The sequence below is a fragment of the Planococcus citri genome, chromosome 5 (assembly GCF_950023065.1).
Source record: "Planococcus citri chromosome 5, ihPlaCitr1.1, whole genome shotgun sequence".
Classification (NCBI taxonomy): Eukaryota; Metazoa; Arthropoda; class Insecta; order Hemiptera; family Pseudococcidae; genus Planococcus; species Planococcus citri.
In genome coordinates this window covers 54,825,511-54,852,440 of record NC_088681.1, presented here as the reverse complement: position 1 = coordinate 54,852,440, position 26,930 = coordinate 54,825,511, and the positions used below count along the sequence as shown (strand labels likewise).

The window sequence follows — 26,930 nt, the reverse complement described above, 5'->3', positions numbered from 1 at the left end:
GCGTATATTCGAGTCTCGAGTCTCTCTCTATCCTTATGGGGCAGATTAAATGCAACATTATTCCACGTCAATGTTCTAAATACGTTTTTAATCCTTGGAAATGTGTTGAGAGATTTTAATGCGTCGTCGTACACTTTTTAGCTTCTCGTTATTTCGAGTTACGATTAGAGATACTTTCTTCGCTCTGGCTTCGGCTTGTCGCAAGTAATAAATCGTTGGCTTCTTTCGTCGTCGTCGTCCTATAAGAGTAAGATATAGTCAGCGGTGTATTTCGACGCTCGTGTGTATACATAAAATGATCGTCGCACAGGCGAAATGCAAATTAACATTTTATTATTCTTTTCGATCCGGATGTATGAGAAAATGTCGTCGTCGTCGACGTGCCTTCGAAATTAGATTATACGAGCTAAGTCTCTCTTGTTTCGATAATTCGGTCAATGGGATCGAAGATATAGAGATTAGAATACTCGAGATGATTTTAATTTCAATAATATTATTATTTAAATAGGCTATGAACCGAGATCTCTGCTGATCTATATAGGTGTAAATTTATACAGCTTCAGCGAGGTATTCTCGCGTGAGCAAAATCAGGGCTTAGTTGGCCAAATGAACGGAGCCTCGGTACCAAGAAATTCGTCGCCGAAATTAGTACAATCGACGTTGTCAGTTTTGACATTTTCACATAAACTTCGCGAGGTTTGCTCTTCTTTGGCATATCGCGAAAAAAAAAAAGAAGAAGAAAGATTCCTATTTCAAAAGGTATAAGGTATCGTAAAGGTACCTTACAGACCAGTTTGGCGAACAACTAAAAACGCCTAGGCCTAGATTCTTTTGTACGAAATAAATAATGAACCGAGAATTTCGACGAAGTTTTTACCTGCTGAGGATTGCCATAGAACAGAACAATAAATAACCATTTCCGAATCGTTGCAACCCTATACGAAATCTAATAATGAAAACTAGGTATTTTCAAACGTGTAATTGGAGGGGATGAACAATAATCAGAGATCGCTAGCTGCAGGTCGACCTGGACCTAACGAGAACAAATTAAAACCGCTCTACTACCAACCAGTCTTCTTCGGGACCAGTTTGAGATGCGAGCTTCGTGAGATATTATCGTTCGTCCTTATGTAGTCTAATGTGTCGTCCGCGTTCCTCGAGATCTCGGTGTTTGAATTTTTTTTACAACTGAAATTTTTTCTTTAAACGTGATTTTGATATTTTACTACATCTGTACGAGTTCTTGATTCGAACGATGTTGATTTTTTGGTGAGTTTTTGCAAGTTTTTTATTTAATTTATATTCATAATATGTATTACGTTGATGTGTGTGCTTTTTTTTCACGTGTTGGAGTTGCACGTTTTTTTTCTTTTCTCGTCGACCCTTATTTTTCACGATTTCGTCAATTTTTTCAAGTGGCTGGTTAATATATATTTTGAACGAATGCGAATTCTCGTAATTGAAATACGAGTACGTTTACTCGAAAACTTACGAGTTTATTTGACGTGTTCCATCCCTTCAATCGAATTATCTATGTTGGAGTTTTCCCTATACCTAGCAACAGGTATCTCTTTAAAAATAGGGTGCTTGCTCGTAAAATGTGAAAAGTTACTTTCGTCGCGTTTTGTTGTTCGATTTCGTTCACGATTTTGCTGCCAGAATAATGCATAAATTTGATTACCTACGTATTTCGAAACTCAGACCACGAGGTGATGAGGATCTCATCGAGAGCCATATTTTTACCCCCTGAGAATAGGAAAATGATTCGGGTTGAATTGAACTAATACGTGTTGGTCTCGATGACCCATGATAATAATTTATTCGATAACAAAATTAACGTGAAAAATCCTCTCCGGCTTGGAATGAATCGTTGACCATGTTATTTTACATGTGTTTTTTGTGTTGTCTGAATTTGATTGGCTCGAAATGAAATTTCAATTAGTATGAGGTTTGAAAATAATGAAATTCTCGAAAATAGAACTAAACGAGGGGTTGAAAATGACCTCGTGTATTTTTCCATCATTTTACGAAGAAATGTCTGAATTTTAAACGTATTTTGAGAGTGAAGAATTCAAAAAAAAAAAAAAAAATGGTATGTTGAAAAAAATTCAAAAAATGAAAACGTGGCAGTGAGTAGGGGGGGGACTGGTTTTTTCAGCTAGGAAATTAATTTTTATTCATTTTGTGTTGTAATGAAAATATCTTATCAAAAATATGACTTGTATTTTTGATATCAGAAAATCAAGTTGATTGGTTTTTGAAAAAATAACCCCATGCTCGAAATAACGAAGGGAGGGGATGAGAGGGGCTGAATTCGTGTTATATGTTAATTATACTATATCGTGTATTGTACATTCAATTTTTTCATGAGTTATTATGTGAAAATATTTATCGAACTTTCAGCGATAGAATTCCAAAGATGTGATAGATTTTCGAATATTTTTTGAAGAAGTAAAGATAAGGGAGGGGCAGAGGGCATATTTGATCAATTTAATTGTTATTTTATACTGCATTTAATGTTGAATTCTTCGAATGAGTTCGTATTTTTGCTTTAGAAAATTTTGTATGTTAGTTTTTTGAGAAAATTGAACGAAAATTAAGAATATATGGGGGGGGGGGTAAAAATGGGAGTAAACATTAAAAAAAAATATTTCACAAATATATTTAATTTCCACGTGAGCTACTTGTAAAAATATTCTAATTCGATTTTCTATATTTCGTGTAAAAAAAGTCATGATCCTCGATTTATGAAAAAAGGGAGGGTGAGGGGGAGGAGAGGTGCTCGTATTTTATCGAAAAATGTTGTACAGGAGGTGAGGATAGAAAGGAAAGAGTGTTCAGGGCTTCATTTCTGGCTTTCATTTTATTTATACACCTATTGTAAAAATATCGAATTTTTTTCTCGTAATGTAAATGATCCCAAATGCTATCAATTTCATTTCCCCTCTCCCCCCCTCCATTGCTGGACATTTCAAAAAATTGAGCCGATTTTTTCATTAAAAAAAAAAAAATACATAATATGATTAGAAGAAAATTTTTTTTTTTTGAGGTTAAGGTGCCTAGTGTTCGAAAAAATTGGGCCAATTTTTCAATTGAAAAATTATCAGTGTGATCAGGAACTGATTTTGAAAATTTTCAAAGATCAGAAGGGTGAGAGGGGGGTGCACTAGTTTTGTCCCACGAGTCAAATATTTGAAAAAATTAGTCAATTTTTCTACCAAAAAAATAATCAATGTGATCAGGAAGAGAATTTTGATTTTTTTTTAAGGTTCAGGGGAGGAGAAACACATCAACTTGCCCCACGGCCCACGTGCCAAACATTTTACAAAATTGGGCCAATTTATCAATAAAATACAAACGACATGATCAGAAATAAATTTTAAAAATTTTCGAAGATCAGAAGAGTAAGAAGCAAACATCAGATTTATCCCACATGCTGAATATTTTGAAAAAATCGAGTCAATTTTTTTACAAAAATTAATTGATGTGATCAAAAAAGAAAATTCTGATAATTTTCGAAGTTCAAGGGAGGAGATAGGTACATGAAGTTTGTCCCACGACTCTCACGTGTTGAATACTCGAAAAATTAGGCCAATTTTTCAATTCAATGAAAAATAAATCATGTGATCGAAAACAAATTTTGAAAATTTTCGAAGATCAGGTGAGAAAGAGGGATACTTCAGTTCTATTTCACGTCCTAAATATTTGAAAAAAAACCAGTCAATTTTTCAACAAAAAATACCTAATGGATGTGATCTAGAAGAAAATGCTGATCATTTTCAAGGCTCAGGTGAGGAGAAAAGTACATTTCAACTTCGTCTCACGTGTTGAAGATTCGAAAAAATTTGGTCAATTTTTCAATAATCAACGTAACGTAATTTTGAAAATTTTTGAAGATCAGTCGAGGGAGAGGGGTAGGACCAGCTTTGTCCCACGTGCTGAATATTCGAAAAAAACGAGTTGATTTTTCAACAAAAAATGATCCATATGATCTGGAGGAAAATTCCGATCATTTTCAAGGCTCAGGTGAGCAGAAAGATGCATTAAGTTCGCCCCACGTGCTGAAGATTCGAACCAATTTTTCAATAATCGTGGAAACTAACTTTGAAAATTTTTGAAGATTAGTCGAGGGAGAGGGGTAGGTTCAGCTGCCCCACGTGCTGAATATTCGAAAAAATCGAGTCGATTTTTCAACAAAAAATGATCGATATGATCTGGAAAAATTTTTTAATCTTTACTTCGTTCTTCGTGCTGAACATTCAAGAATAATTCTTCAATAAAAAATTATCAATATGATCGGAAAGTAATTTTGAAAATTTTCGTAGATCAGTGGAAGGAGAGGGGGTCACCAACCTCTCTCACGTGCTAATCATTTCGAAAAATTGGAAGATTACAATTTTGAAAATTTTCCAGAGAATCAGAGGGCAGTGGGGGGGGGGGTGGGGTATTTTGAGGCTTCATACCACGTGTTGAATATTCGTAAAAATTGGCTCAATTTTTCAGGTTGAAAATGATCCACACGATTGACAATTTTTTCTCGGATCAGGGGTGAAGGAAGGGAGGGGCACACCCTATTCGTGCTTTTTCAAAATCCTAATTTTTCATCTCATGTTCGACCAAAATCGCGAACAGTTTTATCGATAATTAGCCTAGAAATTTCTTCACCAACCCAATCGACCAGTCCTCTATATTATGCATTATTATGACAACCGTCGAAATTACTCGTATATATCGAATTATATAAGGTCGATTTAATCGATTGTACACATGTAAGACGCATATAAATGATGCCTTGAATCGAAATATGCCTAGAGTATTATTAGTAGAGGTACTATAGTAGTGCTATAGAGAGTATAGAGTGCTTGTTATTACATTCTCGTATATTTGTATTGTTGTGTTGTACTATACATGTATACGCGATGTGTGTACTATCAATATTGGAATATTGTTCGTGAAAACAATTACACGCGTTTCTATTGTCCTTAATGGTGTTTTGAAATTAGTACGATGCGATGTAGCCTATATGTATAGTATACAGACCTACAGACAGAAGAGAATCGACTTCGACATTTTATTTTCGTGTTCGGGTTCGGTGTTTTCATCCTCGTAAATCGATGATACACGTTGCCTATTTGTTCGTATAGAGTTTCGGCGAGTTTATAATATTTTACGACTGGAATATGGTGATTTTATAAAACCAGCTGAGTTTATTCGACAAATTTTTTTCTCGAGAAGAGATAAGGCACGAGTATACGAAGGCGAAGGCGATAAAAAAAAGAGTAAGTGGCACTGTAAATTCGCGTTATATCGAGTGTTGAATTGATGTAGATTGTGTGGGTGGTTGGAGGAGGAGGAGGGGGGGAGGTTGAATTGAATTGGTTTTTTATCACGTGGTATGGGTTTGATTGAAGTTTTTTCGGTTATTTTTTTTGATTTTTTGGGTTTTTTTTGAGAAAGTGTTTTGAATGAGGTTGGAATTTGTTTGATGAGGTGTGGATATTTTGAAAGGATTCAGTTTCTGTGATAAAATTCGTACTTCGTAGTTTACTTTGTGTTTTGAATAATTGTATCAGGATGACCTTTGAGCGTATGAAATGTGAGATTTTTGTTTATATTTTGATATATTTTGCATTTTATTTTTAAAAATTGATAGTTATCTTGGTACAACTTTACTTGTTTGAAAATTTTTGTTTGCTTGGTTTACAATTAGTTTATAATTCCTCTTGTGTAATTTTTTTAATTTTTTAATATTTTTTTTTTACATTGATATTTTTTTAATGCACATTTTTGAGGGTTTAAGTCGTCGTCGATTGTATTTGTTGCTATTAAACGGTTTAAGAAAAGTGATGCTTATCAAAACAATAAATTTCTAGAACAATTAACTCCGTTCTTTGAACGTTGTCTCCGGATGTTTGTTTGAAAATAACGTAAAAATTACTCATGCAGGTTTTTTTTTTACTGACCTTGCAAAAATATGAGAAAAGGGTCATTATCACCGGACATTCTACTAGTGATTCTCAAGCGTGAAGTTGTGAATTTTTTCCCCTGAAGATTGCAAGCCCTGTGTTCGTTTATTGTTGGAGAGGAGAAATGAGAGAGGAAGATTGGTTTTTTGCAGTGGGAAATTTTTGAAAATTAAGTGAAATTCTTTTCTTTTCTTCTTCGAGACCCTTCTTTGAAAAATATGAGGGGTGGGGGAGGGGTTAGATTTGATGGGAATCCTCCAACCACAATTTCAAAATTTTATTCGAACTCGAGTTTTGTATAAAAAAATTTGTTGCACTTTAAAAACTTTAGTTTTCGTCTTCTTTATATATTTGGGGAGGGGGGGGGGGTAATGATTTTGAGAATTTCTAAAATAATATGTTCTGATCCATTTTTCAGAAAAAACTTATTTTGCCGCAAAGTTCAAAATTCTGCCCCATTCACTCTTCAAAAATGTTGATTTTTTTCAAAAAAGTGGGGGAAGAAAGAGGAGAGTTTGAAAATTTCTGAGAAAAATTGATAAGTTTGTTTCACAGCATTTATTCGATGACTATTCCAATTTTAAAATTTTCCAAAATAACTATTGCTGTGCCTATTTCAAATCGTTACTAAATTCGCAGGTTTTTTTTGTGCAAAAATATCCACAAAATTAGAAAATGGGATATAAAAATAATTTTAATTCGTTTCATTAAAAAAATATCCTGCTCGTAAGTGTCTTTTTAACGATAAAATAAAAGTTCGTCATTTACGTGAAATGAGCATTCAAACTTTTCAACTTTGCAAATGTGATCATGACCTTCTGAAAAAAGCCTTTCAGCTTTTTAGCAAAGCATCCTTGAAAGTTGGAATTAAAATTGAATTTAATGGCTGATAGTATAAAATTTATAGTGAGAAATTCTCTACAATTGGCATTTGTTCGAATCGTGGCCTTTTAGTTTCGCAGGGTTTCTCAAAATTTTGAGAAAACAATTTTAATTCAAATTTATTCTAATTCATGCTCCACATTTCATTCTGCTCTGCCTCTGGCAAAATTTTACACCCTTGGGTATTGTGAAATACTGTAAAAAGGCTTTCAATGAACCTTCCATCCATAGGAGGGGAGGGGAGGGAGGGAGGGAGGCGGAGGAGGAGGAGGAGGAAGAGGTGGTGAAAATGAAGGTGAGCAATTTTTTTTTTTAGAAAGTCGTGACTTTCTCGTTTTATTTTCAAAAGTGTTAAAGACGAAAGAATCATTTGGAAGTATGAGTATTATTTATTCCAAGTTGAAAAATAAAATTGTAATAAATTTCCACCCATGGGCTCCAAAAATTTTCAAAAATAATTTTTTTTTTGGAAAATGAAAGCTCTGATTTTATTTAAGACAAAGAATGAAAATTGTTTCGAGCAGTTGAGCAATACTGATGATCGCTGGGAGCTTTAAATCCAATTTTTTCCCTCGACATTTTAATGTTAGGTGGGAGGGGGGGGAGGCAAGAGGTGGAAACGAAACACAAGTTACGAGATTTTCAGAAAATTGTAACCATCTCGTTTCATTTTCAAAAGTTTCCATGACCAAAATATCATTTCGCAGCATTTACCTAGTCCACTTGAAAAAATTTGAAAAATTCGACCCAGGGGTTCCAAAAATTTTCAAAAGTGATTTTTTAAAATAAAACGATAGGTCTTCTTATATTTAAGGTTATGATAAAGAACGAAATTTTTCACTGTCAGAACAGTAAATATCAATTGCACTGAAATCCGAGAATACTTATTTGTGATTTTACAGTGTTGCCATTCAAAAAAAAAAAATTTTTAAGAAAAACTTTCCTTCAACAAAAATAATGTATTTTTCAACTGTTAAAATTTTTAAATTCTATTTTGATCAAGTTTTTAAAATTTTATTCAGTGTTACCAACCCCATTTATCAAAATAAATACAAAAAAAATCATCAATTTTTTTGAAAATTTTCAAATAAAATTAAACCACGAGAATTTTGCGAGGGTCACGAAAAGAATATCCTGCTGGTGATTTACGTCTACGTTACCTATCTCGCAACATATTCCTCTTACTACTGGTTAAGACGTGAAACTGGCTAAAAAATAATCGAAGGTGTACGAGGTGTGATTTTACGTAATAACCTTACACACCATGTAGACGAGAAAGACCAACAACGCCGTAGGAAGAATTTACCAAACCGTTTAGCATAGTCTTTAAACTCGACCCCTGCTTCTCCGCCTCCTCTCTCATTGAACCCGGTAATTCGGCGAATTCGCAAATTTCAATCTGACATCGAACCTCGAACGTTTTCAAGTCCACCATCAACATCAACCAAGCTTGTTTTAACTGACAACTAAATGATTCGGGTAATGTTGAGTGTCTGATTCCGCATGTCTAATCAAGACTATAGCTAAACCTCTGGCTCTATAGTCTCGAGTTGATTTTTGTCTGCGAAATTTGCTCCGAGCGTTGCCCAAGATATACACGTCTATTAATTGAAGCTTGGCTATATTTACAAATACCTCTCTACCTCTCACCTGCGTATATCGAATCGAATTTAGAATCGTATTCGTATCCATATTTGTATAAACATGTGCGAAAATCTCGTCTATAAATTTATAGTTCCTACGGAGAATTCGAAATGTATACCTGAAGATTTTCAGTACGTATCTGACTATCTCTGTGGTGTCCTATCTTTCTCATACCCATAGAGGTATTAGGTTGATACCTGAAAACTAGTTTTTATCGATTAAAGCAACTTTCACGTAATTCTCTAATCGATTAAGATGCTCCCAATTACGTAAAAATTACCTACCACTCCTAACAGATCGGAATAACTCGATGTGCTCTGTGTGCTCTGTATACCTAAATGAACTTGAACGTGTCAATGTCTGCATGCCATTTACACCTCCTAAGTGTTAAATGCATCTCATCCATTCTCTGTTCATCGACGACGATGGTCAATACTGGTTTTTTGCCTTCGACTCGAGTCATAGATGGCGATTTTTTTTTTAATACTCTCGACGTCGACTTACAATAACAATTAGCCAGCCAGTGTGTAGGTGCGAGAGATTCAGATGCTGATACGATTATAAGTCGATGAACCGATGATATTATAGACGTACCTCTCTCGACTCTTCGTTTATCTTATCTGATATAGCATTTTATACGTATATTCGAGAAGATAGGAGTATAATTATAGAATATACGGTGTGAGATCTGAATTAATCGCAGGGTCTTTCAGGTATCAACTATCAAGTACCAACTTACATATATAGGTATCTGTTTCGTGGAATAGAATTTCTTCTATATGCTTCTCTATCTCTCATATATAGGTATTCGAAGACGAATATTAAAATTCGACCATTTTGATTATCATTATAGGAAGTCACAGGTATCAAGAATGCGGGTTACTTCAAGGTTGCCTGAATTAATTTACTGGTACCCTTGTTCCCCCTCTCTTCTATGCCTAGATGGTCTCCGTTTCCTGTTCGTATAATATCTGTTCGGTGTGGTGTGCCTATTTTTATTTTTTTGGGAATTTTTTTTTACTCTGAAATATAAATTATATCGAAGGTACGACGTAAAATTATGGTTGTCGCGAGTGGATTGATTTTTTTGTGCACCTTTTCCCCTCTAGTTTAGTTTTCTACCAAAAATTACGTATTTTTTAAAATCGATGAAACTTGAAGCAGTCGAAAAAAACGACTAAAGAAATATCAAGATCACAAAAAAAAAATTTAATTGATTTTTTTTCCATAAATTCCAGAGTAACTTGTCAAAATAAAGATGAGAATGAGTCCTAAGAAATGGTCTATTTTCAAAATTACGTGAGATATCGTAACTGGAATTTCTTTCTGGCTGGAAAATTCCAGCTATAACAGCTCTCTCAGTTTTGAAGATGAGGTATTTCTTGCAGTTGATTTTTTTTCGAATTTAATTGAAAATTACATTTTAAATCCATATTGAAAATTTTCAATTTTTTTTTTACTTTTTGAAACATCGATCCTTCAACTTCATGCACTTTTGATCATTTTCTCATTTTTGTAGATTTTTTTGTGCAGTCGTGATTCTCATGAACTTTAAAATTTTGATTAGTCAAATCTTAAGAATTGATGAAAATTTATTTTTCTTCGAATGTGTGATGGAGGATGGGATGTCAAGTGAGGCCAGTCTTTTCAGTGGGAGGAGGGGCATATTTGATTTAAAAATTGAAGAACTTTTGAAATTATCACAAAAAATTGCCTTTTTTGGGAGAATTCAGAGTTTTCATTTGATCAAAATTTTGATTCTCGAACATCCCTGAAAACCTAAGAAGCTGAAGATAACCAGTTTGTATACTCAGGAGACTTGAAATTTGATTTCAATTTGGTCATTATTTCAAAAAATAACGAATTTTGAGCAATTTTGACTAAAAAGTAGTAAAAATTTTGGTGGAGATGATTTTCATCAAAAAAAGAAAAAAATTGTAGAAAGAACTTATAAGGAGGAAAAGACAGAAATTGTCTGAAAATATTTTTTGAATGATGGTGAAAAATTAGTGATTTACGTTCGTAAAAATATATGTACTGTAGACTCTCTGTGAAAGAGGAGGAGAAGGTGGGGGGGGGGGCATTTCTGAGAACATTTGATCGAAGTTTGAAGGTAGCCTATAAGTATAAAGCTCATTTTAAGAAATCGACTAACAAATAATGAGTTTTATTGCGAATATTTGTTGAATAAAAAAAAAAAAAAACAGAAATTCGGAAATTTTTTGAAAAATTTACTTGAATGAAGTTGGATAAAAATTGAAAGGGAGGATAAAAATTTCTTCTAAATGATAGGTTTTTTTCGTGCCAAAAAATGGGAGGGAGTCACTTCTGAGAACTTGAATTCATTCGTCAAGTCTTCTTAGTGATTGATTCTACGAAATGAGTTTTTCATGGTTTTTGAAACAAAAGTAAAAAATCATTAAAATTGAAAAAAAAATTTACCAAAAAGGGTATTTGAAGAGGCTATTTTTCAATCTTCGAAAAAATCTTCTTTTTCAGAAGCTGGACTCAAATCATGAAAAAATTTAGGGTGTCTACCAGTCACGAAAGTCGAGAAAAAGGTCGCGAAAGTTGAGAAAAAGGTCGCGAAAGTCGAGAAAAAGGTCGCGAAAGTCGAGAAAAAGGTCGCAAAAATCAAGAAAATTTTTTTATGTCACATGGAATACAAAATTGAAAGTTGACCAAAAACTCTCTAAAAAAAAACGTGGACTTTACTGGAAACCCAGTTTTTTTTATCGTTGAAAAATGAGAGAGGTTACTGAAAAAAAAGTCGCGATTTTTTAATATCAAATTTTGGTAGAAACCCTGGAATCGAAAATCTCATTTATGAAAAAATAGTGGACGTCCTGAAAAAGTTATTGAAGTTGCCCCCTCCCCCTCCACTCTTGATGAACTGCACATTTGTCGCAAGTTACAGTTTTCTTGCTCTTAAAATATCAAAATTTCGAAAAAATCTAATACCTGAGCCTGATAAAATTATAATTTTGGGAAAGGAAAAATCTTTTTGGTGGCAAAGAATGATCGAAGGTAGAAAAATGGGAAAAGATTGAAATAGTTTTACTGCATTTTTATCAAAATTAATTTTTTGGGGTCTCAAGAAAGCCAATAAGGAAGAACAGTCTCATGCACGTGTATCAACCACTTGATGAATATTTTATTCAAAAACTTCTACGAAGAGATTCCAAAATTTGTTCAATTTTTTTAACTTGGGTGCCTCACCCCCACCTCCCTCCCCCACCCATCATGAAACTAGATTTTCGAGCAGACAAAAACTTCCCTCTTATTATTTAGAACGTCTCATTGGAGTATTTTTCTGACAATCGAGTTAACCATTAGTCAACCTGAAGCCTTAAGTCGAATTTGGTGAATATTTTCCCCTACTTCGAAAGTTTTTGTTGCAGTTATGTGACCTTAATCCTGGAATTTGCCTACTGAGCGTGTTGGGGACACCAACCATGAAGTCTGTAAATATTTAGAGCTCTGAAATATTTTTTGTGACGTTTTTTCTGTACATTTTCTTATACTCTACTCATCGTCAGTCGAAAGGATTTACCGAAATCGTGACGTATATCACCTCTAATTGATAAGTACCGAAGGTGTGACCTAAATCTCGGAAGCTTTCCCAATGGAAAACTTTCCACTTATAATCACTATAGACGTACATTAATTTATTTCGCTTTACCATCTCCTTATTTGCCCATCAAGCTAAACCTCGTTGAAAGCTTGAAAGCTCAAAGATGTGATGGAATTTCACTGAGGAAATTTCCTTCGACATGTTCGGTTGCATACCCTTCTTTTGGCAGGAAAATTCCATGTGCAAGACCACGAAGCGACGATTCGTCAAATTATCTACGACTCGATGTTGTACTCGTAGTTCTTCGAATCATCAACCATGTAACATTATAAATTATATTGTTTTGTTATATTGTGGTCGCATCTCATCTGGCAAGTTCCACAGATAGGAAAACTCCGAATGCTCGACAAATTATCTACTACGACTTGATATTCTCGCAGCTTCCGCAAAATCATATTCCAATACGTCTTCGACCATTAAATTCATCTACCTGTGTAAAATCTCATTATAAGCGAAGCGTTCGTTCGACGATCGACGTATAAATTAATTACGATGAAGCGAAGCTGGAATAAATACACTTACAATTACTCGCACTTTGATTTTAACCACCTTAAACGTTTATTTTACCACCAAAGCGCGGAATCCGTTAAATGGAAAAAAAAATTTTACCCAAACACTCCGTCGTCAGCACGAACATAGTGAAAAATACGAAAACGGAGTAGGAAAAAAAAACAAGACTAAAGACGACGGTGCGGAGGCTGGGCAACACGAAACGACAATCTCGAAATCTTTCTATTACTCGAAAAGCCTGTCTGGTGGAGTTTGCATAATTTTATTTCTCATTTTCAACAAGTTTAAATGCGGAATTCAAACGCGATGAGAATCGTTTCACCGGTAAATTTCACTTTGGCGGCGTAATTTAATGAAACTCGTCTTTGACGTTAACGAAGTTCCAATTTTATCTTTTTCGTAATTTTTTTTCGCCTTTTTTCTCTCTCCAACTGCGGGTACAACGAAAACGAAGCCCAACCGAGCCAACCGAGGCCTGGAAATAGTTTTAAATACGATTCGCTTGCCTTCTCTACGCGAGTCGAAGCTTTTTCGTCGCTTTTGCTGCCAGCGAACAGTCGCTGTTTGCATTTAAATGTCGTAGTTGCCATCGTCGCTGCGATAATGTAGAAAACTTTATGGAGGTGTCTATCATCGCGCAATACCGCCATATTTATTCCCATTGTAAAAATTTTTATTACGGAAGGTTACGAGGCTTTTTTACGTACTAACTCGCACCAAGAGCTGTGGATTTTTTCTCTCGCAATTGAATCGAAATTGCAACCAACGTGGCTGATGTGCGAGTCGAAGGTTTTTTTTTTTTATTATTCGAACGTTGCAAGTCGCTCGTGTAAATATAGAGTTTGAGCAGCACTGAAAGTTTTTCCTTATTATAGGGTTTCTAAAAAGTTTTCCAGGTTTCAAGGCGCTGTTTATGGATGTTCTCAAAATACGAGTCGTATTCGAAGTGCAAATAGAAGGAAATAGGGTCGAATATTAGTTTGAACAAGCCTGGTTTTTAAAAAATTTTCTGAACGATTTTAATGGGGAGAGGGGAGAGAGAGGAGAGGGGGAGAGGTTTCGATAAAGCTTCTCAAAAATTTATTGAATTCATCATTGGAAGGGGAATGCCAGGAGATCTATATAATAAGTAAAAATGTTTTGGGGACCCCTGGCTTTTTTCTCCCAAAAATGCGGTGTTAAAATTATAATTTCTCGAAATGAAGCTACGTAGATATCAATGGATGGTGGAGAGAAAGGAAGAAAATGGAGGGGGTAGTAAAATTTTCAAATATTCTTTGTGAAAAATACTTATTATAATTCAAGAAAAGTGATGAATTGTGCCAGAAAAATGCCGCCAGACTCTTCAAAATTCAATTATTTTTTATTTCAGTGGGGGGGGGGGGGGGGGGTAGAATGTGAAGTAGGCTATCTACATATAAGTGATCTGATCATTTTAATGATTCAGTTGAAGAGATAGCATCCGGAATTCTGGAAATGAATTAAGCGTCTGTTGTTGACATTTTTAATAATTTTAGGAAAATATCTGTTCGAAGGTAACGATGATTAATTATTATGATTGGGGGGGGGGGTTAAGGGGGGTTAAGAGGAAGAAGTCCAAAGTTTCTCTGATTGATCAAAAAAATAATTGGGTGATGAAAAAGAATTAATTCCTGCGTAAAATTTACCAAAAATAGCCAATGGCATTTCAGAAAAAAGGTTTCTCAAAAGTGCAAATTAAAAAAATTCTAAATTTAAAATCTAATTTTGCAAATGAAGGGTTCTTTTCCAAGTCGGCCTAAGGCCTAAGTCCATTTTTATCATTTTTGAGTTAGCAGCGCCATCTGCTGGTACAGGTCGGTTAACACCTTTATCACCTTGTCCCAACACCTGGCGTTACTTTTTTCGCTCAGGAGCGCTGTTTTGCCGGCTCGAAAAAACAGCTGATTATTCCAAAGTGGCCTAAATCCATTTTTTACGAGTATTTGTATACAAGTGCGGTTGTGCCGGTTTTTTTTTTCAAGTTTTTCAACGATTTTCGAGAGACGAAATTTGAAGGTGCTTCGAATGAAATTGTTTCAGAAATGTATTAAATTAATGATTCGTGAATTTTTTTTTTGAAAAAACGCGTTTTTCAGCTCTTTTTCGAAATTTTTAACATCAGATAATTCCAAATGGGCCTAAGTCCACTTTTTCTGACTGTTTGACGCGCTCTGGAGCTGAAAATACGCAAAATTAAAAAAATACCAATACGGTACTTTAAAGCAGAAAGATCAAGCTTCACAACCATATAATCACATCATTTATTATTGAAGCGGAAGGGCGAGAAAAACACTTATTTGTGTTTTTCTCGAAACGAAAAAAATGGACTTAGGCCGACTTGGAAAGGAACCCTTCAAATGAGCAACAAAAAATGATATGAAATTTTTCATATGTTTGTTTTTTGGATGTGTTTTTTTTCTTTTTGTAAAATAGGTGTCAAACGTCTGCAAAAATAAGTTGTTTTTTACTCTTTTTTTTTCAAAAACAGATTACAATTTCAATTTCTCTTTTCCTTCTTTAGCTCATTTGAAGTTTCAAGGTTGAGAAAATTGTGAACATTTTTTGTAGTGAATATTTTTGAAGAAACTTGAGTATAAAATTTTTGTAAAAAAATTGAGTTGCAAGAAAAATTCTAATTTTGAAAAGTTTGAAAAACTTTTGAAAACTTTGAGAAATTTTGTAAGAAAATTTAAACATTTTTATGGAAAAATTTGAAAATTTTTGCAGAAGCTGCTCAAAAATTGTTGAAAACAACATAAAAAATTTTGACGGAAAATTTGATACATTATGTTGAAAAATTGCAGAATTATTGTAGTTGAAAGTTTGAATGAGGTTTGGTGAAAAATTCGAAATGTTTTGTAGCATAATTGAATTTTGTTTTTAAAAAAATTGAAACATATTTTTATAAGAGAATTTGAAAATTTTTGAAGAAACAATTTGAAAACAGTCGAAAAAAATTGAAAAGTTTTTGACGAAAAATTTGAATTATTTTGTTGAAAAATTAAGAACTTGTAGAAAATTTGAAAATGTTGCAGAAATTAAAACATTTTGTGAAAAAATTAAGAATCTTTTCTTGCAAAAAATAGTTGATAACATTTTGTCGATAACAAATTGGATAACTTGAAGAAAAAAATTGAGAATTTTTGCGGAAATAATTTGAAAAAGTTAGAAAATTATTGGAGTGAAAATCGAAACATTGTTTTAGAAGAATAGAAAAATTGAAGGATTTCCAAGAAAAATAACATTTGGTGGAAAAATTTGAAAAATTTTGTAAAAAAGTTCGAAACATTCGCTAAAAACATTTTGAAATTCTGTAAAAAACAATTCAAAAATTAGAAAAAAATTAAATTGTAAAAGAAAATTTGAAATTTTGATGAAAAAAATTGTTGAAAAAGTTGAACAAATATTTATGAAAACATGGAAAATTTTGTTGAAAATTTGAAGTAGTTTTTGAAAAAAAATTGGAAATTTTTTCAGAGACAATAATTTGAAAATAGCCGTAAAAATGTAAAGACAATAAATTGGGAAAATTTTGCAAAAAATTCAAAAATTTGGTCAAAAATTTGTTTTTTGTACAGAAATGAAGAATTTTCGCTCGTAGAAAACAGTTGATGAATTAATGTTTGTGCAGGAAAAAAGAAAGATTCTTGTAGAAAATGTGGTAAAAATTGGGTAATTTTGTTTTAAAAAAATGATAAACTTGATAAAATTACGCAAGAAAAATGTGAAAAATTCAGCAAAAAAATTAGGACAGTTTCTGAAAAAATTGGAAAATGTACCCATGACATAGAAAAATTCAATTTCAAATTTGGAATATTTATTTTATTCCTGAAAAGTTCTACGATGAAAAAAATCAATTTTATCAGATGAACATCATTTGGAAATTTTTTGTCGTGAACTTTGTTTTCTTCCTGAAAAAAGTATTTCTAGCAAAAAATTTTCTTTGAAGAGGATTGAGGAGATGAGGGGGGTAATGGAGAATGATTCAAGTTCTAAACTATCAATCAAATTCGTCCAATTGAAAATATGATTTCCACGTCCAATAAAAAGGCGTTTCCAATTAGGTTCAAATTATTCAGACTCACTGTGTTGATGAAAAAAAAATCAAAAAACAGGAACGAATGGATTTTTTTGTGCGTCTGAGGACTGAAAAATAAATAAGCTTAGGATTGTCTGGAGGGGGGGGGGGTCGAGATATCTTTATTTCTCCTCCTCCTTCTCAAATTCAACCTTTATCGAATAAAAATAATCAAGTATACTTACTCACAAGTGGAAATATCCCGTCCAATAGTAATATCGAAGGCCTTTTCATCGTACATACGCCACTTTTCATCAATCAGAGCCACGATGCGAACTCTTCAATCATCCCTTTTTCGCACCCCTCGATCAGTTTCGTAAAATCCTTGAATGAAATCATCCTCGTGTTTCTAAATCTATCCCCGAATGTTTCCAAAAGTGATGTAAAATCTTTGCCAATTCTTCCACCTCGAATAAAAAGGATCTCTTCGTTGTTGACTCACACAGAATGAAACCTCTACCCTCTGCCTACCTACTCTTTCTACTCGTACATCTCTCTCTTCTAAGCGCACCTTAAAACCCTCACGCGAAACATGGAAGATGCCTACCACCTGCCAGCTAGCTTCTTTGTTTGCATAGGTATTATTCCTGGTAGTAGGTTGCAACATTACACTGTGTGGATTCAGTTTCGCCAACTCTGCTCTTTGCTCGACTCGGGTAAGAGCAAGGATTCCATTATTGTATGTGCGTCGACGACGTCGAGACAAACGAGCCGGAAAAATGCGCCTTGTCGACAGAAAATACACGACGACGAGTTTCTTTTTCTCGCATTTACCTACCTGTACCTATAAAGCTATACCTACTCGTTGTAGTCGTGTGAAAATCTCCATTATCTAGTCGAGAATCGACTCGGTTGGGTTTTTTTCACCCATTTATCGCAAATGTGCGTAATCCGAGGTGTTGTATTCCATCGTTATAAATAGGTACTCGAAATACCTCGGATGTGATCTTATACGAGCTTATGGTTGGTTAAAAATTAAAATTCATCTCATTTTACATGCACGTAAATGTGAAGTCGACGTCCTTAACGGTAATATTTTTCTCAACATTGTGATGAAAAGATTACCTCTAGTCGATCGTGTAATATCAAGGACTACTCGTTGATGATTCGTACGCTTAAAAATTCCCAACGCCGTCTTACCCCCCTTTTATTTCGAGAATACCCCAATTCGATTATACTTTGTTGCTTGTTCGACTCCCTAGTCCCTATATATAGGTCGTAATTCGTAATTTTTGGCTATATCTGCGGCTGAGAAACGTTTCTTGGTACTTGAATCGGCTTTTAATGATGCTATGTTAAAAGAGAGTAAATTTTTGCAAACTTTTCCACTAGCTGGGAAAATCGTACGTATTTCGACGTAGCTGCGGAATGAACTTGGGAGGTGAGGATGGTGGAGAGACTTCGGAAACGAATATTTGACACGTTTTCATAATTATTATATCGTTTGGTTGTTGTACAACTACACGAACGAGGAACGAACCTCTAACGAAAGAATTTCAAAGAGATTTTGCTACCTGATGGGAATAAGAGGGAGAGAAGGGTCTGCTTCGATATGCTATAGGGTGAAACTCAGCAGGTATACCTGTTGAACAGTTTGTTGTAATTTTTGACGAGGGTCATTAGTACCTACTACTGTGATGGGAAATGATGATGAAGGGGCCTAAAAGGGTCTTATGCAGTGTTGCCAATCGTCGTACAGATACGTGAAGATATGAAATTGGCGACTTTACCGTTTCATAGAAACAAACTTATGAATATGGAAGTATGTAACCGTGCCGAATATACTCGTACGTATAGGTATATTGGCGATTAGCGTCATCTAGGACTACACCATGCCTCATGATGAGGTAGCTTCGCGATCTACTTTCCAAACCTGTATTGTATAATGTACCGTCTAGACGACGTGTACCATTATATAAGATGGTGGTGGTAAATTGCTAGAGTTTGAATAAATTTTTTTTTCTCTTCTCTTCTCTTCTCTCAACTCGGCGTTCGCGTCTCGCGTCTCCCTGAACCAGTTTATGTATACTCAACATGGTCTGCGAGCTGCGTGGCTTTGGCTTTGGCTCGTACGTAATTAAACGGCGAAAATTTATTTAAAAACTCGATTCGATAATTTTTCACAGTTATTTGCATATGTATTTATAATGGCCGAATATGCTGTAATGTTTTGTGGCAGCTGGCAAGGTGATCGAGTGATGAGAACGAGCTCCAGGCGTCTCTTAATTAATTATTATCGTGTATTTCACCCGCGAAGAATCTAAGTATATGGATGGGATGGATGGATGGATGGGTGGAAAAAATGTGAGCTTTGTTGGTATATTTGAGTATGTTTGGGGTTCGTTTTGGAATTTATTGTCTCCGAGACTATAAAATTTATCTAAATGTACTCAGTTCTAAGAAAAATCTGTACCTCTGTGTATCGATGGGAAATTACATTTTACATCTAGCTATGTTTATTTTTATGGTTTAAAATACCCTATAGTCGTACGTAAATAATTGAAAACGTACACGATACGAGTAATAATCATTTACATATTGGCAATACCTCATCGTATTAGATTAGACAACGAGAAAGGTGGGTTTTCTCCTTCATCATCATCATTTGTATTCTTATTATTTAACCCTTTGGAGGTTCTCTAGGTTTTTGGGTTAGAAAATTGAAGTGCCTTAATGAGTGTGATAGGGTACCTCGCCCAATTGGCCAAACCACAAAAAAGTCGAGCTTTTGATGAAAAGTTTTATAGGAAAATGAAAGTTTCCAAAAAACACAAATGTGACATTTCCTAAAAAAAAATTGAATGTATGCAGAATTTTTTTTGAAAAAATGAACCAAAAACATGTGTCAAAAACATTGAACAAAAGCACTCTTTCAAAAAATGAAATAAAAATTGAATTGGAAAAAAATAAAAAAACAAGGTTGAAAAAAAGTCATCTGGCAGTTCACAAATTCAGCGAGAATCAAATCTTGTTGGCAAAAATGCCTTTGTTTAAAGCATGAAGAGAAGAAAAATCTATGTCGCTAAGAGAGGATTTTTTATCAAGTCATAAAATCTTTTAGGAAATCGAGCCGAAATATGGGACAAAATTTAGCGAAATTGCGAGCTTTCTGGCAGGAGGTAACTAATTATAAAAACATTTTCGCCTTTATTCACGAGATGTAGCATAGAATTTTCTTTCATTTTGGGAAAAAATGAGTATTTTATCACTTATTGGAGTATAGGAATATGAAGATGAAGATGAAAAGAAATAGTGAACAAAAACACAAATCCACAGCGTAAACGAAATGAAAGACTGAACTCGTAGATGAATTTGGATTTTTATTTACTATTTTTACTATTTCTCTTCATCTTCATCTTCATATTCCTATACTCCAATAAGTGATAAAATACTCATTTTTTCCCAAAATGAAAGAAAATTCTATGCTACATCTCGTGAATAAAGGCGAAAATGTTTTTATAATTAGTTACCTCCTGCCAGAAAGCTCGCAATTTCGCTAAATTTTGTCCCATATTTCGGCTCGATTTCCTAAAAGATTTTATGACTTGATAAAAAATCCTCTCTTAGCGACATAGATTTTTCTTCTCTTCATGCTTTAAACAAAGGCATTTTTGCCAACAAGATTTGATTCTCGCTGAATTTGTGAACTGCCAGATGACTTTTTTTCAACCTTGTTTTTTTATTTTTTTCCAATTCAATTTTTATTTCATTTTTTGAAAGAGTGCTTTTGTTCAATGTTTTTGACACATGTTTTTGGTTCATTTTTTCAAAAAAAATTCTGCATACATTCAATTTTTTTTTAGGAAATGTCACATTTGTGTTTTTTGGAAACTTTCATTTTCCTATAAAACTTTTCATCAAAAGCTCGACTTTTTTGTGGTTTGGCCAATTGGGCGAGGTACCCTATCACACTCATTAAGGCACTTCAATTTTCTAACCCGAAAACCTAGAGAACCTCCAAAGGGTTAACGTGCAAACTCCAACTTCACTCCTTATACTCGTACGAGTAGCTTGACACACACATTCAACGTATATACATAGGTTTTTTATAAGCTATATAAGAGTAAGCGAATTACACATATTTATAATTGCGTTACTCTTTCAGATTCATTAACTGTCGTGTTCCATTCCATGTACGAATACCAGTGACGTAGGTCTGGGTCAAATGAGTCTATCGTCCAGCAACGAGTTCGCCTTATAGCTTCGGGGGATTTCCATCATCGTGTCATCGATTCATTGATCAATGATCTGGTCGTGAAGATGAGAGATTAAGATGTGTTTTTTATGGTCATTGGATAGGAATTTCTTTATCGAAATGAGTAATTTTTTTTGAGGAATTGGAAGTTGAGTTGAAGATGGCTGAGTGATGACTGAGTGATGGTGAATCTAGGATTGTGTGGTTTTTATGGAAAGAAGGTGGGTTTGTTGTAGGAAGATTATGATTGATTGGAGTTTAAATCAGTGTTGTCAGGTTCGAGAATTTTAATCTGATTTTGAGTTGAAATTTTATGAGGTTTGATGAATAGGTATTTAATTGGTTGATTATTAGATCTAGTCAATTTTCATCTGTGTTGCTAGTGAGATGATGAATTGTATCAATTTTCCTGAATCACCAACTTCTGAAAAAAAATCGCGGAAAAAATCCTGAAAAATGAAGTGAGCTTCATATATTTGGCCAACATTTTTACTCGTGTATAAGAAAGGAAAATTTTTGAAATTTTACTGAAAAAATTCACACAAGATGAAGGCTGAATCTTTCCTTTTTGCCCACATGTAACGAAAAAACTTTTTTTCAAGGAAAGAACCGGATTTTTTTTTTGTTCAAAGGCTTTTTTGTTATTTAGAGAAATCTATAGACAGTTTTGATCAACATTTTTTAAAATTTTCGTACCCAAAAGTGCTTCGAACGACTCAAAACTGCAAAAATTGTCATTTTCAGAGTTGATTATCATTCTTATGGCAATATTATCAAATGTGAGATTCAAAAAGTTGTCTAAAATGTCGCAATTAATAGCTAAAAAAATCTCACTTTTCTTACTCAAAATCTTCATTGCTATAAAAAGGGATTTATGAGAAGGGTCGATGGAAATTTTCTCAAATTTTGATACACAAACGTGCTTTAAATGACCCAAAATTGCACAACATTTTCATTCTTAAGAGTTGATTATCACGAGTACTAATTTTTCAATTTTAAAAATGTTGCCCTGGGTTAGTTTTTTCTAAGACGATGATTTTAATGATGAAATTTCAAAAAAAAAAATATGTCAATTTTTGAACCGTTCTGTGCAAAATATTTTTCGGTTTTATCTTCTTTCCAAAAAAAAATCCATTATTTGAAAGAAAAAAAATCCAAATCGAGAAATGGTTTTTGATGATTTTATTCACTCAGAGATCCTGTACTATGCCTTCCACTCGACTTGTTAGAATTTTTTATCGTCTTTTTTCTAAAAAAAAATATTCCAATTTTTGAACCGTTCTGTGCAAAATATTTTTCAGTTTTATCTTCTTTCCAAAAAAAAATCCATTATTTGAAAGAAAAAAATCCAAATTGAGAAATGGTTTTTGATGATTTTATTCACTCAGAGATCCTGTACTATGCCTTCCACTCGACTTGTTAGAATTTTTTATCGTACTTTTTCTTGATTTTTAGCATGTTAAAAAAATATTTTAAAAATCATAATTTTTTTTGAAAAAACTTATTTTGAGGAATTTGTTTGCTGTTTTTTTTTTTATTTTATTTCTAGTTAAATCATCTTCTTAGGCAGAATCAAATTTTGAAATTTCTTGAATAGTACTTTTTCTATAAAAATAATGGAAAAAAGCAAACCTAATGTACAAAAAATTGAGAAATTTCCTCCTCCCCCCTCCTCCGTCGAAAATTTAATTTCAGAAAATTTCAATGTTGGCATATCTAAAATTTTTCATTTCGTGAGTTTTTGTTTCAACTGAAAGAAGAACAAACGAAACTGAAATTTTGGGGAAAATTAAAAATCCAACAGTTCCCCTCTCTGAACAAAATTTGAATTTGAATAACCCCAAATTCATTTTTTGGTCTTTCCAAAATTTCACTGTTTCAGCAAAAAAAAAAAAATGAAGAAACCAACTCGCCCCCCCAGTTCGAAAAATTTTCATCTCAGAAAAACCATCAAATTTAAAATAGTTTAATTAATTTTTGAAAATCTCGAAATATGAATTTCTCTTTTCAAAAATTCATATTGTTTCAGCAAAACAAATAGAAAGACGAAATTGAAATTAAAAAAAAATTAAATCTCACCCCCCACTCCCCGTAGAAAAATTAATTTTTGAAAACCTCAAAAATTTCAAGAGTTTATCATCTTAACAAGAAGTAAAAGGTAATTGATGGAATTGAAACGCGAAAAAAGTTGAAAACTTGCCTTTTCCCTCCTTTAAAAATCCAAAAATTTAATTTTATAAAACCTCGAGGAATAATTTTTTTGTTTCAAAAATTCATGGTTTCAGCAAAAAAAAGAAACCAACTCCAATCCCCCCCTCCAATTCGAAAAATTTCATTTCAGAAAATCACCAAATTTAAAATTTGTCTTTTTAAGAGTTTATTGTTTCAGCAAAAAGAATCAAAAAACGAAACTGAAATGGGGCAAAAAGTTTAAAACCTACCCCTCTCCTCTCCCTAAAAAAATTAATTTTGGAAAATCTCAGAATATGAATTTCTCTTTTCAAAAATTCATTTTGTTTTAGCCAAACAAATGAAAAGACAAAAATGAAATTTGAAAAAAATAAAAACTACCCCCCCCCCCCCCTCCACAAATTAATTTTGGAAAACCTCAAAAATGTTAAGAGTTTCACTAACAAAAAGTAAAAGGGATGTAGTTGAAACGCGAAAAAAGTTGAAAACTTGCCTTCTCCTTCCTTCAAAAATCCAAAAATTCAACTGAAATCTGAGAAATGTGGAAAAAAGTTGAAAACCAATAAGAAATTTAACTTCAGAAAATCTCAAAATTTGAAATTTTTTTTTTTCAAGAGTTGATTGTTTCATCGAAGAAAAGAGAAAGACAAGACTGAAATGTGACAAACAATTTAAAGCTACCCCTCTCCTCCCCTCCCTGAGAAAAATTCAAGTTTGAAAAACCTCAAAATATAAAATTTTTTTTCAAGAATTCCTTGTTTCAACAAAAATTTGAAAAAAAACAACAAAAAAATATAAAAACTTATCCCCTTTTCCTTGAAAAAATTTTATTTTGGAAAATCTCAAAATACCTACCTAGGTATATTTTTTTTCATTTCAAGAATTCATTGTTTCAACAAAAAAAAGTGGAACTAAAATGCGATAAAAAAGTTGAAAACCAACTCCCCCCTCTTATGTAGAAATATCCTTTCAAAAAACCTCACAATATGATTTTTTGAGTCGATTTTTTCAGTCATTCTAATCAAAGCTTCTCTCGACAATTCTTTGAAAAAAATTGCAAAAATGCGTTAAAAAAATGAAATTTTTCATTCGACGAATGTTTTTTCTACAGTTGAGAAGTTGTAGAAACTTGAGTTTTTATTATGAAATACGTACTTTACACAAAATTTCTCTTCAGTACAACCTTTGAGTGTTTTCAAAAAACAATGAAACCTTCAATTTCACTAAAGTATAAAATTTGATTTTCAATGTTCACAAAATTATTTTCAAATGCATCGGAATTGTTTTTAGATGAAATTATTATTTTTTTTTAATCATGAAAATTCTACTCTTTTTTTCGATATTTTGACAGTTTTTTTCTTGAAAGCCCAAAATTAGTTTATTTTTTTAGTTGATTCAAGTTGCATTTTACTAAAAACAGAATACTTCGTATAAATTCCAGACTTAATTGCATTTTTTTTTCACTTGAAAAATTTCAATTTCGATTACAAGAATGGAAAATTCTTCATTCTGAGATCCGTAATTGGCAAAAAAAAATTGAAATTCAATCGTTTCAAAATACCAGTTTGTTTCCCATTCAAAAAATATGTCACTTTTATAACGAAAAATCTCCCTGATACCCTTCCTACTCGAAAACCATCCAAAATCTGAACAAAACACCGTGAAATTGAACCAAGCCTCGCTAAAACATCAAACTCATTCTGTTCGAATTTCACAACGACACGTACCAACCTCTCTCTACCTACCCTCTCATTTAAAGCAACTCTTGTGTGAATCTATAAACAACGAGAACACCTTTTCTTCGAGGTTTCAATTTATGGAAAATGTTTTTCAAAAAAATGCTACCCTTACAACAAAGCACTTATTATACCTACTACGTATCCAAAATGCATCTTAAAAGCCAGCTTAATTAAATCTACATCGAGTATAGACCTTTTAGCTTTTAAGTCATCGCTTTGATGTTGCAGTAGGTAGTAGTTTTTTTTTTTGGTTGTAGTAAAACTGCAACTCAAAGCTAGCGAGACGTTATTCGAGCAACCCGGTAATTTGGCGTATTTGCATTAATTTAAAATCCAATCGAGCTTTCAATTACTGATCAAAGTACCTAACTAGATAGGGATTTTTCATACAGTATTGCGCTTTTACTTCTACCTTACTTATATGTTTGGTTGGTATATAGGACTAAAGGTTGATGGAAAAGTTACTCGGGCTTAGGTTTAGCATGGATGAGATGAGCTTTGTAGAAAATTTCCTATACACCTTGGATTGCATTAAAACGAGTATGTGTGTGAGTCTCTGTGCGAGTTATTTTGAATCTAGTCTTAATTTAATTCCTCTCTAGTATAGTCGAATTCTCCAAATGGCAGACTGTTGTTGAGAAAAGTTTTACTCGATCATTTACTTATGGACATCGCCGAGTATTAATTAGCTCTTGATAAAGCTTTTCATGTACGAGTAATTAGGCCTTTTAGTCGTCGTTTACTTTCCATGATGGATAGCTTGGGTTTACTCTTCGATTCTCTGTTCTCTGTGAGCAAAAACTGCTGCATTTGAGTTTTTTTTTTTTTTAAACATGGAATAGTTTTCATCGAGTCTAATCTGATTTAACTATCCTAACAGGCTCTCACTTTAGAACTATATACTTCCTGTGCGAGTTGATGTGCTTTTGAACGAACAACTTGAGAGAAGGCAGGCTGAGGCAGGCAGGCAAAGAAAAACGTTAATTATTCGACGAAATCCATTTTATATAAATATAAAGGCAAAAAACAAGTTTAACATCACCGTTCACCTTACAAGGTTATGCGAAATATACCCAACATGGTGGATTTGAGAACTGAGAAGATGCTGCTCCCCCATAACGCATTTCTCTCTATCTCCTCTACTCTGTTTCATTCTTTCTCCAGACTCCCAATTATAATAACAGGTTATGATGACATCGCCGATTAATACGATATTTTTCGTATTTCATTGTGATCATTTCCAAGAAAATGATTCATTCGAAGCCGAAACCGAACCGAACCGATGGTCTATTGATCTAAGAGACCTTGAGGCTTGGGTTTTGGTCGATCGCTGGCCACCACGTCTTTTTTATACCTGCCAGATTAAAAACAACCACCATTTTGTCACCGTCATCACCACCACCATCATCATCATCGCCATCGTCATCGGTGTTGCAGAAAGTGTTAATTTTTTTCTTTGGTTATCTAGCTGTATGATTGGCCAATCGTCATAAAGCTAGGTTACCGAAGTTAAAAATGACTAAATTACGTCAGATTCTGTGCAGAATACAACGAACGATGCTTAATTAAATATATTATATTATATTGTGTAATATGACGTAAGAAAAAGAGATGTATTTGAGAAATAAGAATATAAAGTGGTGCTTTATAATATCTATATTGATGAAAGGAGCCTTTTCAGATTAAACAAAATATTAATCAAGCATTTATTATAAATCCGAGCCATTGAATCGAATAATACAAGAGACAAGAGATGAGAAAAAAAACAAGGAAAAAAAATTCTGACCTGAAATAAACGCCTATTTGAAAATTTCAATACACACGTGTCTCTCGGTTCCTTCTTCTAAAAAAAATTTCAGACTGGCCTCGATTCTGCTAAATCCTTGGGAAGCTGCAGGTACACTAGCTAAACAAACATCGACACACGTAATAAAATTACCAGCTTTTGACGTCTGTCAGAATCAACTACACAACCTAACCGAAGGTGGTTTCCTAAAATATCTCGATAGACAACCGTGTCATACAATCGTGTCAAATAAATTGCCTACACACGATATTCCAAGGGTTTCTG

At 33.4% G+C, this 26,930-nt stretch overlaps 1 long non-coding RNA gene across 1 annotated transcript; it reads left to right on the top strand.

The window, feature by feature from the left end:
• The first annotated feature begins 390 nt into the window (after positions 1–390).
• Positions 391–26,679, top strand: LOC135846554 (uncharacterized). The gene is made up of 2 exons (XR_010558980.1): positions 391–1,269; positions 20,841–26,679. It is a non-coding gene; the product is annotated as an uncharacterized LOC135846554 (long non-coding RNA).
• Positions 26,680–26,930: the final 251 nt, after the last annotated feature.